The following is an 18,726-nucleotide window of genomic DNA, read 5'->3' on the forward strand; positions in this document are numbered from 1 at the left end:
AATTTGCTGAACAGTAGTTTGGGTCTGTAGTATAAATGCTCTTTTATTATTCTTATCATTATTATTTTCTTGAGATGAGGGAGCAAGTAACAAACATTATCCCTACTGCTACTGGATGAGCTCAAGTGATAGGTTTATTATGGCAGCTGGCCTCAGTCCAGCAGAGCCATTAGCCATGGTACCAGTCACAAAAAGAAATCCACTGAACTCCCCCTTCTTTTCTTTTTGAGGCATTGATCCTGTGTTTTGATCCATTAAGCCCATTGTGCTGGAAGAGCTAGAAGATCCACAAGAGAAAAATCCCAATGTGGTTCAATGTTATGTAAAACCATCACCCGTTTCCCTGCCCAGAAAAAAAAGCAAACGAACCAGGCAAACATTTTCCCATCCCAGACCTAAAGAATTTTCCCATTCAGTGTTTTCTGTTATGTTACACAGCAGTCCCCATTTGTTCATTTTTTTGTCAGGGCTGAGGTGAAACTCCCAGGGACTTGGACCTGTCTGCCTGGACTAGCACAGACATCACTCATGAGAAGAGAGAGCAGTTTCCTCTGGTGGTAACACTGTTGGATCCTCCAGAATGAGACTAATATTTGCCAAAGTCACAGAAGGGCAGGCTTAATGTTTATTAATGCTAAGATTATTTCTTCTTTTTTTTTTAGCATTGGGTTTACTTTGTGGTAGTGAGGGGGAGGACTTGGAGGACTGAAAGCAGCAATAAGGGGCATGAAATCAGTTTTGCAGTTTATGGAATACATAGTATAGGTAAGTATCCATCATAATTTTTCCATTGCTTTGACAGATTTAAATCTCTATACCAAGAACAAATTAGTTTTTATTTTGTTTGTTTGGCTGTTTGTTTCTGAGGGTACTGAAATTACGCATTTTATACTTTCTGTCTGGAAACCTCTTTTAGTTCCCTCATGGACTTGTGAGTTAGGCCAGTGAAGCACCCCCCCCCCCTTTTCCTTTCCTCCTCTCTCCTCCCCTTCATCAGGTAATGATGTAGGAGTTAAGAACTGCACTGAAGCTCTAAAGTTTTAGGCTTAATTGTTGCTTCAAGGCCAGGTGTGTAAATGTTTGCTTAATCTATGGGCCTAGTTAAATCTTTGGGCTCATAGTCTGCCTTGTAGTTGTGTTAAATAGCAACTATGCATCAGGTATGAGGTACTATTCAGTATGGAATTGTGGAGAAATACTTGTAGGTATTACATCCTGACGAGAGAAGATAAGATCATAGAGACTAGAATGCAAGAGAAATCGTAGAAGCAATGAACGGTGAAGAGTAGCTCTCAATATGAGCTAAGACAAGAGAAGTATTACGCAGACTACGAGAAGAGAATAGAGAGAGAAGAGAAGAAGGAAGAGAGAAGAGAGGAGAAAGAAGAGAGAAGAGTAAGAGAAGAGAAGAGAAGTAGAAGAAGAGAAGAGAAGAAGAAGCAGTGGAGTATTCCTTACTGCCTCAGGAAGTAGTCCTGACCTCTATGAAGGACTGCAGGGATGCTGGTCATGGCTTCATGATCAAGGCTGAATTCAGAAAGGTACTCCTAGTGCACACATCCAGTCTCGATGGCTGTATATTTTAGGTACAGCGAATTTCCAGAAATGTAATGTTCGGTGTTCAGTGAGTTGTCTGGTGTCAACACAAAGCCCAAGTATTAATCTTCCAAACATCAGTTCTATTTGTTGTAGAGAGATTGTCTGTCTGTACTGACTGGTGAGCTGTGTGTGAGCAGCATCCATACAATGTGGATGTGCTTTACAGCTCTCTCACTCTATTTCACGAGGATGTTCCAGTCTCATAGCAGTGCAATCTGCCCCTTCTCTGCAAGCAGAGGGCCTGTTTAAGAAATGTTCCTTTCCATGCAGAGGTCGTAGTATGCCACCACCACAGACATTGCTTCCGTTTGTGAGCAGTGCAGCTGAAACCATTTTTAAGCCAGACAGAAAAAATAATCCCTTGCACTGGGAAGAGCACTTCAGAATGATCCAGATTGCCTCAACCTAGCCCCCTGGGACTAGGCATGCAGTGAGATGCTATTTGCTCTGAATAGGAATGACAAAATCTGGCCCAAAGCTAGTTCCCCATAAATGCAAATGTAGAAACTGCCACAGAGACAGATGCAGGATACAGACATCTCTTTCTCCATCCATGATCTTTCCCCACAAGGTCTCCTGCAGCGAACGACTGCCACAGTTCAGAGCTTCATTATCGTCATGGAGTGACTAAGGGGACACATTGCTGACCTAGCTCAGAAGAGCAGGCAGGCAATTTGCTTCTATAAAATTACAGTTACTAAAGCTTTCGGGAGTTTGTGTCAGACATATCTGAATCACTCCTATCTGAAATGCTCTCCGTCATGGAAGGACGAGGGGGGTCACATGAGGATGAGCAGATATCGAGATGTATGGAGTAACCCTGGATGAGGTGCATAAGCAATGCTAAGCCGCTGTCAGCAGCTCTGTGCAGTGATCTGGAAGTCCTGCCTGCTTGTTTTGTTGCATCTCATAGAGATCTGTAAAACACTGACACTGAGAGTTTGCATCACTGCACAGATCCCAAGCACCAGGTCCCACATGGGGTGGGAGCTCCTGTCTTTGTGCAAGGGGCATTTTCCTCATGCAGCAGGGGCTGCTTTCTCCCTCCCCAGCTCGGCTGACTGTGTGCTGTGTTCTCATGCAGATCACTTTTCTGCTTGCAGCTCTGTCCGTGCACTGTAAATACTGGTGGGTGGGCAGGGAAAACCAGACTGAGGCTTTCTCTAAGGGGAGAACCGTGTTCCTGAGCTGTAACGCTCCAGAGCATGGCTTAGCCATTTAAATGAGGCGTGCTTATTCCCCTGGCGCAAATTAGCCATGGTAATCTTTGCAAGTAGAGCAGTAAGTAACAAAACTGCAGGTCAGATAGGGGCATACAACGTTGCTTTTAGCAGTAATAATGTTTCTCTAATAATTGTATGGCTTTACTGTCATTTGCAAGGTCTTACTTTACTTTACCTTGTGTTTGTGCACTGCACAGAGGCTCCATCTTCTTTTTGTGACTGCAATGATTTTTCTTTCTTAAGAAATAGCACAAGGACTGGGGGAGAGAGAGCTGTTTTTTTTCTTTTTGGTTGGTGACCTCACACCACTCTTCACTTCTCGTCCCCTCTCTTGTGCTCTATGATGGCAGTTGCAAATCCCAGATGCCAGATAGCAGCAGCTGGCTGCTTGGCAGATCCCTTAGGCTGCAGCTGGGTGAGCACTCCTGGACTTATTCTAGCTGTGTCATAAAGATGATCTGCAGATTGCTCGCTCCTCTGAGCTGTCATGCTCTTCAAATGCCTCTAGCTTCTTTCTTTCCTTCTCTCGTTCTAGTAGTGCATGGAGCCTGAAAATTCAGCCTTGGAGAAATCTCATGTACTGTGTACAAGGTTTGTGGATCGAAAGGATGGCCTATGTGCATGTTATTCCTTTACAGTACTGAATTATTCAATTAAATAATACCATGTATTCCCAATACAGTCATAGAGATTCAAAGACATTGTCTTTGAATACACTATACGTACGACAATAGCAGCCTTGTATGAAGATGAAGGAGAAACATTAATTCAGGAAGTCTGAGCTGTCTTTGTAAAATGATGTACTCACTGTCCAAATTGGAATCAAATGGTACTTTTCTCAGTGTGACTGAATGTGAATGACAGAATAGAGCTTCAGATTTCAACAGAAGAATAAGAGCGACAATCTCAAATAAGAGTAAATTTTGAGTAGAGGAGTTCACACACAATACACTGCATTATCTTTACAAAGCAAATTAATATCTTACATTTTCCTCTCTTAATATTTTCTTATGAGCAGCTGCGTGAGTGAGTTTTCTCTACTGGTCATGCTGTACGTTACGCTTAAGCAAATCCCCTTAGTGATGCATTGTAGCAGTGCCAAAGTTACCACTGGCATTAATGAAATCATAATTAGAGTTTTTGTTTTTTACTACAGTGTATGTTTTGCAGAAGCATTATAATTGGAAAATATAATTTAGATATCTTGGTTAAATGTCAGTAACCTTACTCAAAATCGGTAATACTCTCGATAGATGAATGACTTTGTCTCAGGCTGTTAGGCATATTCTTACAGCTTCGAGGTAATACTGCAAAATGTCACCTACTAAAAATTTATTTCTCCAGTACTGTCAAGGCTGTTGGCCAAATAGAATTAGTTTGTTCTAGAATGACAATTGCTTCTCGGCTCCATCTCTTTTTCTTTCTGGTCAACATCAAGAATACACGTTTGACCAGGTGAGGCAAACACACTTTCTCCAAATGAGCTAATGCTCCCCTATGCTGTACTTTATTACACTTCTGTTATTTTAGTCCCTTCCCTACAGCACCTTTAGAAAATTATTGATTATGCCATAATATTGCATAATCCTGCCCAGAGCTTCTAGACTATGCAAAATTGCCATGCAAGCCATAAACCCTCAGAATTTTCACTGCCAGTTAAAGCAATTCCAATGTCATTGTTTTAAATTTAAAGCAAATTACATTTCTTTGTCTTATAGGCACTGATCTCTGTCCTCTTTCGCAGCCTGTGGATTATCTCTGAGTGGAGCAGCCATGTAGCATTTCCCCTGGCTGGCTTTCTCTAGCTACCTCTGTGCAACCATCAGTTCATTGCACCGCTTCCTACTGCGTGCTTTCAGCTTCCTAGAGTTGTTTCATCTTTTGCAGGAGGAGTATCAACATATGCTGTTCTCACTGAAGATGCTAATATTTCTCCCCCAAGTGCAAAGATACTTTTATTCTGCCTTCCTAAAGGAAACACCATGCAATGATCAGTGTTGGCTCTTTCTTTTGATGAAACTGTGTGCCATACGCTCATTGTGGTACTTCCTAGTAGGAGACCATTCCCTGTGTGCATTCTTGAGTTCCCCATCCTTGCTGGTTCAAAAAATGAACCTTCTGTTTCCCTCTTCTCTCCACAGCAGTTCTTTTTCCTCAGTTACATCTCTGAAGGAAGCACTTAGTTCAATTGTTCAGTACCTTTAATATCTATTTTTGTTGTTAGTAAAGTTCCTGCTAGTCCTTTGTTGTACTGCATCCAGCTAGTAGAAATCCTCATCCTCTGTCTCACACAACTGACTCACAAGACAAAGTGGCAAATCAGCTTGACCACCCTGAGCTACACTATTGGAAGCCTGCAGAAACAGAAACGTCTCTTAAATGTTTCTCCATCCTCTGTCCAGTTTCTTACAGCAGGAAGCTTCATTCCAAAAGGTCTTGTGAATTATATATATATATATATATATATATATATATATATTTTATTTTGCAGATTCTTTTATCATTTTCTTCCTCATATGGTTATATTCCAGAGGTGCAGTTATCTCTACAAAAAGCCCTATACATGTTGCAGAGGTGTCATTCTCCCATTTGTAACACTTAAGGAAACCAGAAGTATTCTGCTTAGAAACTGGGCAATACAGGATTTTTTTTTTCTCCTTTTCGTTTTGCTTCTTTAAAGCCTTCCACTGAAGTAAACACAGTTATTGACTACAGCACAAAGAATACCAAGCACTACATGTGTCACTTCAGGACTTGCATATGTGATAATGAATTAGTTTGTGCTTTGTAAATACTTCCAATAATACAGGCTACTACTACTCACCTGAACTTACCCTTGGCAACTCAGTACTGAGAGGGAAGATCACCTGTGGGCAGTGAACATTTATAAAAGGTGAAAACTTCTTATAAAGTAGAGCTTTTTGTTTCATCTTTCTTTGCATCCAAAACGTTCACAATAGTTATCTGGTGTGTTAGTGAGAGCTCGTATTTTGTGAAATGACTTCCTGTATGCCATGGATGCAAGGCTTGCAGTTCAGATATGTTGTTACCTGTACCATATTAAAATAATTCCTCTGAAAAAAAAAAAAATAACCCGCAACCAGTACATATAGAAAAGAAATGTGGCAGAAATCCATCTGGGGAAGATGTGAGACAAACTGTGAGATTCTAGCTTTCTAATTGCCATGAGAGAAGCTAGTGTTTTGCAGGAAATATGTGTAAAAAGATAAGTTCCAGGTTTATTTTGCCAGTGAACCTCTGCTTCATTTATGGTGCTGTCATTGAACAAAACTAAAAAGGAAACTGCACAGAATTTCCTGGCGCAAGAGGAAGTCTGAACAGGAAGAAAAGAAAGCAAGTCAAGGAGAAACATGAGGGGAAGAGACTGCTTAGTGATGTGGGCTTATTTCATTGAGGAAAAAGCCACTTTTCACATCTTGAAAGTGGAGGCATAGATGAAGTAAAAACACAGCACACCATTTAAGGGAAAACAACTACTTTTAAACACTCCTAAAATAAATGTTCAAAGTGGATTTGAACACCACCAATTCTGTGGTGCCATCGCGTGACATGTCTTTGTTTCAAGAAGGCAGACTGAACCAGGGTTTTTGACGTAAGCGATACACAACAGTTAGCCTTTCTGTCTCTACAGCCTGTTGCAGAATTCAGTCCATGTGTACCTGAAAAGTTCTCTTTTCGTGGTCTACTGATGAATTATATGCTATAGAGCATGACAGAATATAGCACTAACCAGAAAAACAGAAGTATCTACAGCTAATGAGAGTATCTCTTATCAGATGAGGGGAAAATAGAGTACTAAAATATTTTTGTGCATGATAGAACCAGTCATTCATGCGGCAGATACAGTATTATTTATTCAGTGTACGTTTTGATTGCCTGATGGGGTTCAGGGATCCTGTTAGTGTTATTAACTGGGCAATAACTGGCCATTCTGTCATGATTCTCTGTAAGCATAAAGCCACAGTGCCATAAAAAGCCCTGAGATAATTTGAATACAAGATAGAGAAATTCATATTACTGTAAGCTGTGTTCCATGACAGAGACTTAATGTTGTGGAAAAAAAAATAAAAAAATGCTAATTTTATCTGTCCAGTATCATTGGTGAGCTTTCTAATGTCATTCAATATAACTTCATCTTAGCATATCCTTCATTTAAATTCCCTATATTAAGTATATAACACATAATTATATATCTTCAGGTATTGCGGTCAGAGAGATGATGCAACCAGAGAGGGAACGTGAAAGATTGCACACGTACTGTTCACAGTAAATGATGATGTCGGATTTATTATTTTTAAAGATAAACTGAAAAACCTTTGAAGCAAAATTGACTTTTTTTGTTTGAAATTCTACCTTGATTCTGTTCAGCATGCAGCTGCAGTGTCATGTAGTAATTGTTTTTTCCTTTCCTGTATTTTCCTATTTAATTTTGCAGTAAATGATGAATCTAGTTACCAATTCCATAATTAATCATTTTCATAGAGATTGAAATCCCTTGGAGGATTAAGCACTTTTTAGCATGTATTTCATAATTAGTTGAAAAAATTTGCATAATGAATTAACAAGTTCATTTATGATTGTGATGTACGTCTGTGTAAGGTGTCTGTGTATATAAACCGCAGACCGATGCCAAGTGCCCATGAGAGGGATTTCTCAATTCCTGTTCTGGAGCTTTGAGCATTCCACTTAGCTTTAGTCACTTATCTAGGCAAATTTACTGTGGTTAAAATGTCTCTGTGGTACAAATCAAAATGGTGGCATAAGAGAACTCTAGGGTACCCTGAATTGGGAGGGACTCACAAGAATCACTGAGTGCAACAACTGTTGCATATACTGCCTATATTCACAAGTAGACCAGAAAGACAAGGAAAAGGAGACCAACTGTGTCTTGTCATATGGAAGAATATCCTGGTTACATTCATACACAACTGCAATCTAATCTAAGGAAAAAGAAATGTTTCTTTTTTGGGGACTGTTACCTCCAAATATATGTGTGTGAGTATTATTTTGTTTTGAAACATTTATAGTATTAAACATTTATAGAATTTGCAGCTCATAGTGAGACAATGGTACCTCATAGACAACTTAGAGATATTACAGTTTTATTCGAGAACTGGTCAATATGTAGTAGATATCTGTAGAATATGAGATGGCACAGTCCAATGATGACACAAGTATTAACCAGCTTAGATTGATAACTTGGAGAAGTTGTCCTGGAGTGGGAGAACAATAATGAAGGGAATAATTTTCATTATAGGAAACGATGGTGGCAGTTTCTACTAAATAATGATATTAATCTAAATCTTCATATAGAGTTGGTATTCAGCTACACCTTTGGAGCTTCTGAAGTACCTGTAGATTTTCTAGACGCTGACATAGGTGAAAGTGAAAGAAGTCATCCCATCATTTGGAAAGTCCAGCTGAAGGCTTAGTCACCATTGCCATTACCTGTGCTGTCCTGCAAAGGGTGATGTGCCCACTGGGGTGTCATGACGTAACCATGACAGTTCTGCTGGGTAGCAAAGCCGTAGAAAAGCACATTGGAAGAGGAGGAAAGAGTCAGCAGTGAACTCACTTTGTAGTGGATTCACCTCCCTGAGTGCTGAGACAGCCTGAAACTGAGGCTAGGCCTGCTCTGCCTAAGCAGCACAACTGAGGCCTTGTTCCTCTCATTTAGAAGATGGGTGTTCTTCATTAAGGCATGTTTGCTCATCTTAATAAGCTGTGTGAATCTATTAAGTAGGGAGACTTGAACTGAATTGATTTGCTTTGTTTAAACATGCTCTGGCTTTTGCTCATGTATACAGCTCATAAAAAAGAAACCTGTTTGAGTTTAGCCCAGTATCCCATGGTGATTACTTAGATGTGCTGTCATAGCCCTGAGCTCAGAGTCTAGGATTCTGTTGGCAGCAGTGCAGCTGCAGTAATTACCATGATATGGAAAGCTGAACCGTAATTTGAAAACCAAAAGGACCATTGCAACTCTTACAGTTTAGATTGCTGAGTAATGTCCATTCAACATACAGAGGTGAAATTCATGATGCTTTATTATTTTAAGTAAATAATGTGGATCAGATCTATTCCAGACATCATTCTTCAGTTTAAGCAGGCGGGTAGGATGTTTATTTCAGTGTTTTGTTTAACCAACCACTTAAGAGTCAAGTAGAAGTTTTAGTGAAATTAATTTTGGTTAGTTAAGACTGAAAAAAGCCTTTGAAGATATTTATTGCCGTATGTATGTTTGTTAGATTTTATTCATACAGGTTTAAGAACTACATCCTTTTGTCTCATAAGCAACTTCTCTCCTGAAAAACATTCCTGCAACTTTTTGGACCTGTCAGCAGTACTTTTTTTTCTAATCAGAACCTGCAAAGGCAGATTTATGGCTTGGAGTTGCAATGGCTTCTGCCAAAATGAGGCACTGAATCTTTTTGAATGCCGTCTGCCATGAATTGACTCAAATTGACTATAGCTTGACAATTGACAAGTAATAATAAAGAAGAGCAAAGGGAATTTGGCATGCACAGCTAGGGTCTTGGTGCAGTCCATGGAGATAAGACACTCTTGATCTGACTGTGACTGAAAGGTGGATTGCCCTCTCTGAGATTGAATTCAGGTTTCTTGTCTGTGATTTCTTTCCATGGAAAACAGGTTAATTGTGTTAACGAGGATATTTTTATTTGTAAGATGATATATAAACACATTCTGAAGTGATTTTCATTCTTCTGGTGATAACTAGAGACTAAAAATACCAGCCAGGCGAAGTCTATCCGCAAGTTTACCAAAACCTGATTACTTTTCTCCAGTTTATCTTTAACATAAATACAGAATCACAGAATCACAGAATCACAGAATTGTAGGGGTTGGAAGGGACCTCTAGAGATCATCGAGTCCAACCCCCCTGCCAAAGCAGGCTCCCTACACCACGTCACACAGGTAGGCGTCCAGGTGGGTCTTGAATATCTCCAGAGAAGGAGACTCCACCACCTCCCTGGGCAGCCTGTTCCAGTGCTCTGTCACCCTTAACATAAAGAAGTTCTTCCGCACATCCGTGCGGAACTTCCTATGCTGTACTTTCATCCCATTACCCCTAGTCCTATCCCCACGCACTACTGAAAAGAGACCAGCCTCACCACTATGGCTCCCACACCTCAGGTATTTATAAACCTGGATCAAGTCCCCTCTCAGCCTTCTTTTCTCAAGGCTAAACAGACCCAGTTCCCTAAGTCTCTCCTCATAGGGGAGATGCTCCAGGCCCTTCACCATCTTAGTGGCCCTCCGCTGGACTCTTTCCAAGAGATCCCTGTCTTTTTTGTACTGGGGAGCCCAGAACTGGACACAATACTCCAGATGAGGCCTCACCAGGGCAGAGTAGAGGGGGAGGATCACCTCCTTCGACCTGCTGGACACGCTCTTTTTAATATACCCCAGTATGCCACTGGCATTTTTGGCTACAAGGGCACACTGCTGGCTCATGGTCAATCTGTCGTCCACCAGGACGCCCAGGTCCCTCTCAGCAGAGCTCCTCTCCAGCAGGTCTTCCCCCAGCCTGTACTGCTGCATGCAATTATTTCTACCCAGCTGCAAGATTCTACACTTGCTTTTGTTAAACCTCATCCGGTTTCTTACTGCCCAGCTCTCCAGCCTGTCCAGGTCTCGCTGAATGGCAGCACAGCCTTCAGGCATGTCAGCCAATCCTCCCAACTTCGTGTCATCAGCAAACTTGCTGAGGGTGGTCACTATCCCCTCATCAAGGTCGTTGATGAAGATGTTGAACAAGACCGGACCCAGTACAGACCCCTGGGGGATGCCGCTAGTTACAGGCCTCCATCCAGACACCGCACCGCCAACGACAACCCTCTGCACTCTGCCAGACAGACAATTCTCGACCCACTTCACCGTCCACTCATCTATCCCATACTTCCTCAGCTTTGTTATAAGGATGTCATGGGGGACAGTATCAAAAGCCTTACTGAAATCAAGATAGACTACATCTACCGCCCTCCCCCTGTCCACCCAGCTAGTGACATCTTCATAAAAGGCCACCAGGTTTGTCGAGAATGATCTCCCCTTGGTGGACCCATGCTGGGTACTCCTGATAACCTTCTTATCTCCCAGTTGTCTGGAGATGGCATCCAGCACAAGCTGTTCCATCACATTCCCTGGGACAGAGGTGAGGCTGACCGGCCTATAGTTACCCGGGTCCTCCTTCTTGCCCTTTTTGAAGACTGGAGTGACATTGGCCGTCTTCCAGTCTTCAGGCACCTCCCCAGTTCTCCAAGACCTCTGAAAGATTACAGAGAGCAGCTCAGCAACGACCTCCGCCAGCTCTCTCAGCACCCGTGGATTGACCCCATCAGGTCCCATGGATTTATGGACCTTAATGTTTCCTAGGCACTCACAGACCACCTCTTCCCCGACTAAAGGGAAATCTCCCATTCCCCGGACTCTCTCATCAACCTGAGGGTTGGTTGATTCCGGTCCGGGAATTCCTGAGGGAGAGCCCTTTCACTAAAGACAGAATCAAAGAAGGCGCTCAGTATTTCCGCCTTCTCAGCATTCCCCGTTACCAGAGTGCCCCCCATCACTTAGTATGGGGCCCACATTCTCCCTAGCCTTCCTTTTGCTGTTAACGTATTTAAAAAAGCCTTTTTTATTATTCTTTATCTCCTTAGCTAGTCACTAACACTATCTCCTAACATTAACACTAACACTATCTCCTAGTGTTAAACACATGTTTAACACTTGATTTGGACAATGTTGACTTTGAGAGAAGGATGTCAGCACAGGAAGAACATTTATAATTTGAAAGCTGAATCCTAATGTGGATGGTTGTAATATACAAACAAGAAAATCTATGGTGTGTTGAAATGATCTGCGTCCTTATGAAAGAAACAATAGCAAAACAAAATGAAGTCTGAGATTTCATTTGTTTTCTGCTAATAGCATGGGTTATGTGACTGGTATGTTTTTCCTCAAGACACAACCATGTATCTGACATCATCAAAGAATAATAAAAAATGACATTCCTGAATAGTTTCTGGCGATCAGCTTAAACAGAGACAAATTTACAGAGGTGCATGCTATTAGATATACCTTATAGACAAACCTTTGTCTTCTGTTTAACAGCAGATTCACTGTCCTGTATAACTGGGTTGTTTGGTAACCTTGAAGAGATGATTTTCTGCTTTTGAGAGAATGTTTGGAAGTGGTAGATGCGATTTTTATGTATTTGGGCAATCAATCAATTTTACTGCTTGGCTGCCTTCCCAGCTCCTGGTTGCTTTTACTACTTAATTTTGCGTTGAACAAGCAAATAAATGTTCTAATCATACATAAAGTAGTCTGGTTTGATTGTCATGTTCTGAATTCTTAACAGCAGCTTAAAGTATTACAGCTATATCCTATCAGCATATTGTGGCAAGTCTTGTGAATTAATTTCAATAATGAATATGAGGAAAAAGCCACTGAAACCCTGCAGTACAGCTCTGACATATTTTTCATAGCTATTTCCTTGTAGTAGTTGTCTACAACAATTCATTTACCTAGAAAACCATATTCTTGGTTTTGTAACAGCATGGCATTTCCAAAAAGTGTTGCTTTTGGACTACATGGCAGCCTCCTGTGGTCTTCCTGGTGCTACGAGGGCCAATGTTCCTGTGGCTGTAACCCTCTGAGACAGCATCCTGGGCACCTTCACAACACGGGTATTGTTTTGCCTACCCTGTACGTAGTGAGCTGTGGGTACACAGGCAACTTCACTGCAAGAGCAGAAACCATGTGAGGATGAATTGCTCAATGAATAATATCTGTCACCTCACCAACCCAGATGTAGAACAAGGCATTATCCAGGCACTCCCTACGGCAGCCAGAGCGAGTTGGTTTCTGTTTTAATCCCTGTCACCTCCTCTACTTTTCAACTGCTTCATATCTTCCTAGTTCTTGATCCTGTGCCAAGGAAGATTACTTGGAAATGCTCATGAAAATTCTGGTCAACTGTTTCTGAGCTGCATAAATGATGTTGATGCAAATTTCTGGATAGAAAAGGGCCTCCTGATGTTTCATTGGAAGTACTCATCTTCTCAGGGGCAGAAGTGGCTCCATTTGGCAGGGCTACATTTGGCCTGGAAAAGAAAGAAAAAATTATCACCTCCCCCCAAATTACATACCTGTTAAATTGCTTGCTTTGCATTAGAAAAATTTCACTATTAACCTTATTAAACTGGGATGGCCCATAGCCTGCTGTAAAGTAAGGAGGCAAGTCAAGGACTTGCCTTAACTCTTTTTTTTTTTCATTTATGCCCATTAATTGTATGCACCAATCCCTTTTTTTCAACTAAAAAAAAAAAAAAAGAAGGAAAGAAAGAAAAGATAAAAAGCCTGAGATTGAAGAAATCAAGAATGCACACTTTATGCAGCCTAGTATAAAACAGTATAAAATTAAGAAATGAGGAGCATATTAAAATGCTCCATTCCAATCACACTCATTCCTTTTCATAGTATGTTCAGAAAAGCAGATGTGATGAAACAAAATACATACATAAATGTATACACACACATAAGGTATTGGAAAAACTGGGGAAAGTGTTAAGGGTGGATCAAGGAAATGACTGGAGAAAGTGCCTTAGAGGGAAACTGAGGTGTTACCCAAGTATTTGCCAAGTGTATTTGCTTAAGCACAGCTCTACATCAGATTTCAGACCAGAGCTAGCTTGCATGCTGCCAGTTTAGACCCCAGGCAAAAAATCTGTGTTCAGTTTCTGTCTGACCCTGTAGATTTTCCTGAAGCAGCACAGTCCATTGCCATAAGTTGGAAGCAAAAAATTCCAAAGGTACCGAAACCAAAGGGCTGTTAACAGAAAGCTTAACAAAAAGAACAAGAACATGTTAGAGAGAGTTGAAATCTAACTAGTTTTAATATATTTTTTGTTGTGGATATAAAGGTGACTGTATGATTCGTATAGTCTCTTGGGAAAACTCGGGCAGTTTTTATCTAAACTGTCTATCAGTTAAACACAGAATAGGTCAAATGAGTAATTGACTTTAATAGCAAGGATAAAATACGTACAGAAATTTTCCAGAATAGTTGATTTTTCATATAGACTAGTCTTTCTGAGAGTGGGTGTCTTGCTCTGAAACATAAACCAATGAGTTCACAATGTCTCTGAGAAAACTTATGATGTAAACAAGAAAAGACAGAGAGAGACCAAGATAGTTTGATGGGTCATTAGATTTTTTAGGGAAAAAAACCCATGAAGGATGAAATGAACAGGTAAATCAGTATCATTTTTCAACATTGTAATAGAAGTAGCATGGCAGGCACAAAGCATGCAGTCTCCTGTGAATAAATGCCATTAAATTTGGACATCTGCTTTTACAGGAGACAATGAACACTCATATCACTGTCTTTTCCTTGTCAAGATAACTGACAGATGTAAAACTGGCTAACTCATGAGAACTAAGAAAGTAGGGAAGTTCTACATAACTGCTAGAAATGAATATCACTGAACAAAAGAGGTGGGAAATAGAATTTTAGTTTTGGTCATACTTATTTATTCTTACAGTCTTGGTAAACATGCATATTCTCTTATTCCTGTTGCAACCAGTCAAATAAGGTCACCATCCAGTTTTCCAGTTTATCCTGTGAAAGATCACACCATAAGAACGCTGAAGGGCCTCTCCAAAGCAGTGAAGTTTGGACATGTGGATCCTTTACTGCCAAATTCTCTTTACAGATTGAAGTTTGCTTGTAAATTTCCTTGTCATTTTTTTAAATTATATCCATAGTCAGGTTAAAATATTTGTTCACTGGTAGAAATAGAGCATTTCCAATGCTGACTGTGTTGGGATAGTGCTCCAAATAAGTTAAATTATGATATAAAATACATAAATACCTCAACTCTGAATACCCCACTTAGGTTTGGATATGGACTTGTTGATCCTGGTGGGTTCATTGTAGCTTACAATATAATTCTATAATTCTATGACTTTATACATTTCAGTGAGCCAGTTAATGTTCTTGTAAGACTGTAAGAAGGACAAAATCATTGTGTTTTGCTGTATTTATCGTTAAACGTCAGATGATAGATGTCTTAAGTGCTGCGATCAGACTACTGCATACTCAACTTGCATTTAATGTATAATTAACACAAATTTTCAAGCAACTTATGCTTGTTTCCTGTATGCATTTCATTAAGATGCTTTCCAACATAATGGAATTTCATTAAGGGAAAAACAGAAAACAAAAAGCACTCTTACACAACCTACTTGCTGTTCATCTATTTAAATTAGCCTTGCGTATTCCAGTCCATAAGCATTATAGCAGAGTAAGAATATGTTCATGAGAGGCAGCACTGGTGTCTTGTGAGTCTTACACAACCTCTGGATTGTGCTCATAGCCTTTGAGGGGGCAGGATAAAAGCAAGTTTATCTATGCTGAGCATTGGTCACAGGTTAGATGGGGTGATGATGGCCTCTGTAATGCTCCACTACTTGCTGTGACATGCCCAAGTTCTGATATGCCAGAGAAGGAATATATAGCAAGATATATGTGTGTTTAAACAACTGGATAGAGACTAGGGTGACAAGAAGGGGCCATCTGACTCTATAGTTAACTGGAAGACATGAGGATGTAGATGTAGCCTTCAGTCATGGGCTAATGGATTTCATTAACCACCCTGGGTAAAATTAAGAAAGCCTGCATAGAGAACCACGGCAGGAACTTCTGAGTACTGAAAGAAGCAAATGCTTTCAGTAGGAGCTGCAAAATATGATTGAATGGTGTGGTGGAACTTATTATTAATTATCTGTTTGTTTCCTATTGTACCTGGGAGTCTAGTAGGAAAGGATGTGATAGGAAATTGGACCAGCCATATGTCAAAAGAGATGTGATGGATGAATGGAAATTGTGACAGGACATACACATCAGTAGGACAGTTTATGATAATGACAAAGAAGGCAGCACACAAAATGCATAGAAGTGTTATACATACTTTATTCATATTGTTTATCAAACAGGAAGATAGGAACGATATCAAAAATCATTCCTTAAAGAAACTTGCAGTTAGGAAACTGAGATTTATATTTAAGGCTATGTAGACTCAGGACAGGTGGACTTCAGTTTAGTCAGGCCAGAGCATCTCTGGATGCTGTGTTCTAATGGTGGCTGGGATGTAGCATCAAGAGTGCTTTGGTTTCTCTGATTAGAACAAGAATTCAAAATGGACACACAGCCCTTCATTAGCTATGTACTATTTACACACTGGAACACGACAAAGCTTGAAATCTTTTATTACTATAAAAAAAGGGTGAAAAAAGAAAAAGGAAAAAAACTCCACCTCACATAAATTCAGGCACTCCAACTCAAAAATAAAACAAAACATCTTAGCAATTTGTGCTTATCTTTTCTTGTAGCTCTTCATGACAAGTGAAATGTTTTTGAAAAAAAGTTGCTCAGAACTTTGCTAATCTACCTTCTTCCAACTAACTCAAGTCCAATTAACTCCTCCTGTTGTGTTCTTGGCATGACTATAGCTTTTATTCTTGTGAAAACTGCCTTTCTTTTCTTTTTCATTCTTGACATGTTTTACCTATTTTGTGAGAAATTCAGCAGATTTTACCTCCGAACACTCTCCTGTCTCCTGCCTTCCCATTTTGCTTCTTATATTCCCCCAAAGATTGAGCAAAAAAGAAAGAGGCAATGTATTAAAAAGTCACTATGATATTTGGTGGTGTCATTGCCCTATGTGGATGACAAAGAGCATTATTTAAATGTGAACTTTTCCCAGCCTGTCACAGATGATTTTTCCCTGGATTGACTTTAAATAATTTTAACACAGATTTTTCAGCATGGTTTAGATGGATGCATTGATATTAAATTTTAATCATTTCAAATGTGCAAGGAAATTCAGCACAAGTATGCAGTGCTAGTAATCTTCATACTGTTAATACTTTCCATCTGTCTGGTATCAAAAGGTGCACCTAAATTTTAACATAAAATAACTTCACAGCTGTAAACTCAGAGCTCATCCCTTAAAAACAGATGAAGGAAAGGAGGACATCGTTGGATTCAGAGTTACTAAGATGTCTAAAGTTGACAAATATAAGCCACCTCTATAGCAGCTTGTACTTTCATATATCTGTGAAAAAGATACATGATCCTAAGATGTGTTTGATGGCAGATACCCACAGAAAGCTGGGAAATATCAGAACCAATGGATATTGAGTTCCACCTACAGTGCTCTGCATGTTTAGCTAAGGTGAGCACAAGCCAAAATAGGGGCTTTCAGAGTTAAAAGAACAGCCAAAAATAGCAGGTGAATTAGGCTGATGTTGCCCAAAAATAATTAAATGCAAAGGTGCTTTTGCTGCCCATGGATCAATCAGTGGGCCAAATAGTGAAACATTACAAACATATTTACAGTAAATATAATTTACAAAAATAGTGATATATAAAGAAACTTTGAATAGATTTAGGCTGCAAGTAGTTAGAAAAAGTTTCCCAGTGTTTGGAGCAGTGAAATTACAAGTCAGCCTTCCCTTAAATGCCAGGGAAAAGGCTTTCTTCTGAAACAGCGACTGATGGGTTTATGAAGGGATATGACCCAGTGCATGTGGATATACTCATGGTTTGTGATGGTCTGTTCGATCTGTGCTTCCTACCCTCAGCTGCAGATAGCTTGCTTGTTGTTAACTTTATTGAGTAAAGCACAAATCAGCCTTCCAGTTCTTTTGTTCTCTCTTCTACAATCACTGACAAAAACTGTAAGGATTAGATAACATCTTTATTGTTTATTATTGCAGTGATTTCTATAGCTCAGGCAAGACTAAGGCTCCCTTGTGTAAAGGAAGGTGATTAAATAACTTGCAGTAAATAACTTACCACTAATTAAAATAAGTCAGCCATTAAATTGATTTAGAAAATGGCCATTGTACTTCCACTCATAAGATTTCTTCATAATTATTTGTCACAGATCAGTTTTAGTATTTCAGTAGAGAAAGAATTCATGACAAAGGTGTATAATTATTTTGCAGTATTTAACCTTTCTAGGAACCACTCTTGCAATTTTACAAAACTGTTTGAAACCTTGGACTCAAACTGCTTTCAGTAGCTCAAATGGCACTGAGTGCTTTCCTGAGTATTACCAAAATTGGTGCTATGTTTTAATGGATCGAGGACAGAGAGTGCTGGAATAAATGTGATAAACAGACCAGAAATAGCTCATAGGTTACAGAGATGTCTGATAATTCTTTCGTGTTTTTTTCAAAACTCATAGCATTTTTCCCACTGCATTCTTTTCAGGTAGATTTGATAATGTGATATTAGGGGTTTTTTTTGGTTTTTGGATTTTTTTTTTCAGTTCTATGATTTGCTTATGACCTAACAGTTTGACCATTTGTTAACATCATGACCTACGTCGTTTGTATCTGCTGGGCAACTCATGCACCTTGGCATGCTGTCCATGTTGCCTTGCAGAAACACAGAGCTACAAACAGATACTGAAAGATGTAGCATTTGCCACACTAATGCATCCTTATTTGGCTACTTTGACATTCTTCCTCAGGACAGCTCATCCTTTAGCTTTAAAGGGGTCCTACTAAGCAATAAGGGTCTACAGGAGTTTCTCTGTTTATGGGAAAAATCAACTTTTCTATGGCTCTTCTAATTTTGTGTTGTTACTTCTCAGCAAGGGTGGTAAGGCACTGGAATGGACTGCTCAGGGAGGTGGTGGAGTCACCGACCCTGGGGTGTTCAAGGAAAGACTGGATGTTCTGTTGAGGGACATGGTTTAGTGGGGGCTATTATTATTATTATTACTATAGGTGAACAGTTGGACTGGATGATCTTTTAGGTCTTTTCCAACCTTGGTGATTCTATGATTCT

At 39.9% G+C, this 18,726-nt stretch overlaps 1 protein-coding gene across 1 annotated transcript in view; it reads left to right on the forward strand.

Annotated features, from left to right (window-relative positions):
* The window catches only part of DHRSX (dehydrogenase/reductase X-linked), a 154,011-nt gene that overhangs the window by 64,894 nt on the left and 70,391 nt on the right, over nt 1-18,726 (forward strand). The gene's annotated exons all lie outside the window — the stretch shown is intronic.

Source organism: Coturnix japonica, chromosome 1, assembly GCF_001577835.2.
Source record: "Coturnix japonica isolate 7356 chromosome 1, Coturnix japonica 2.1, whole genome shotgun sequence".
Taxonomy (NCBI): Eukaryota; Metazoa; Chordata; class Aves; order Galliformes; family Phasianidae; genus Coturnix; species Coturnix japonica.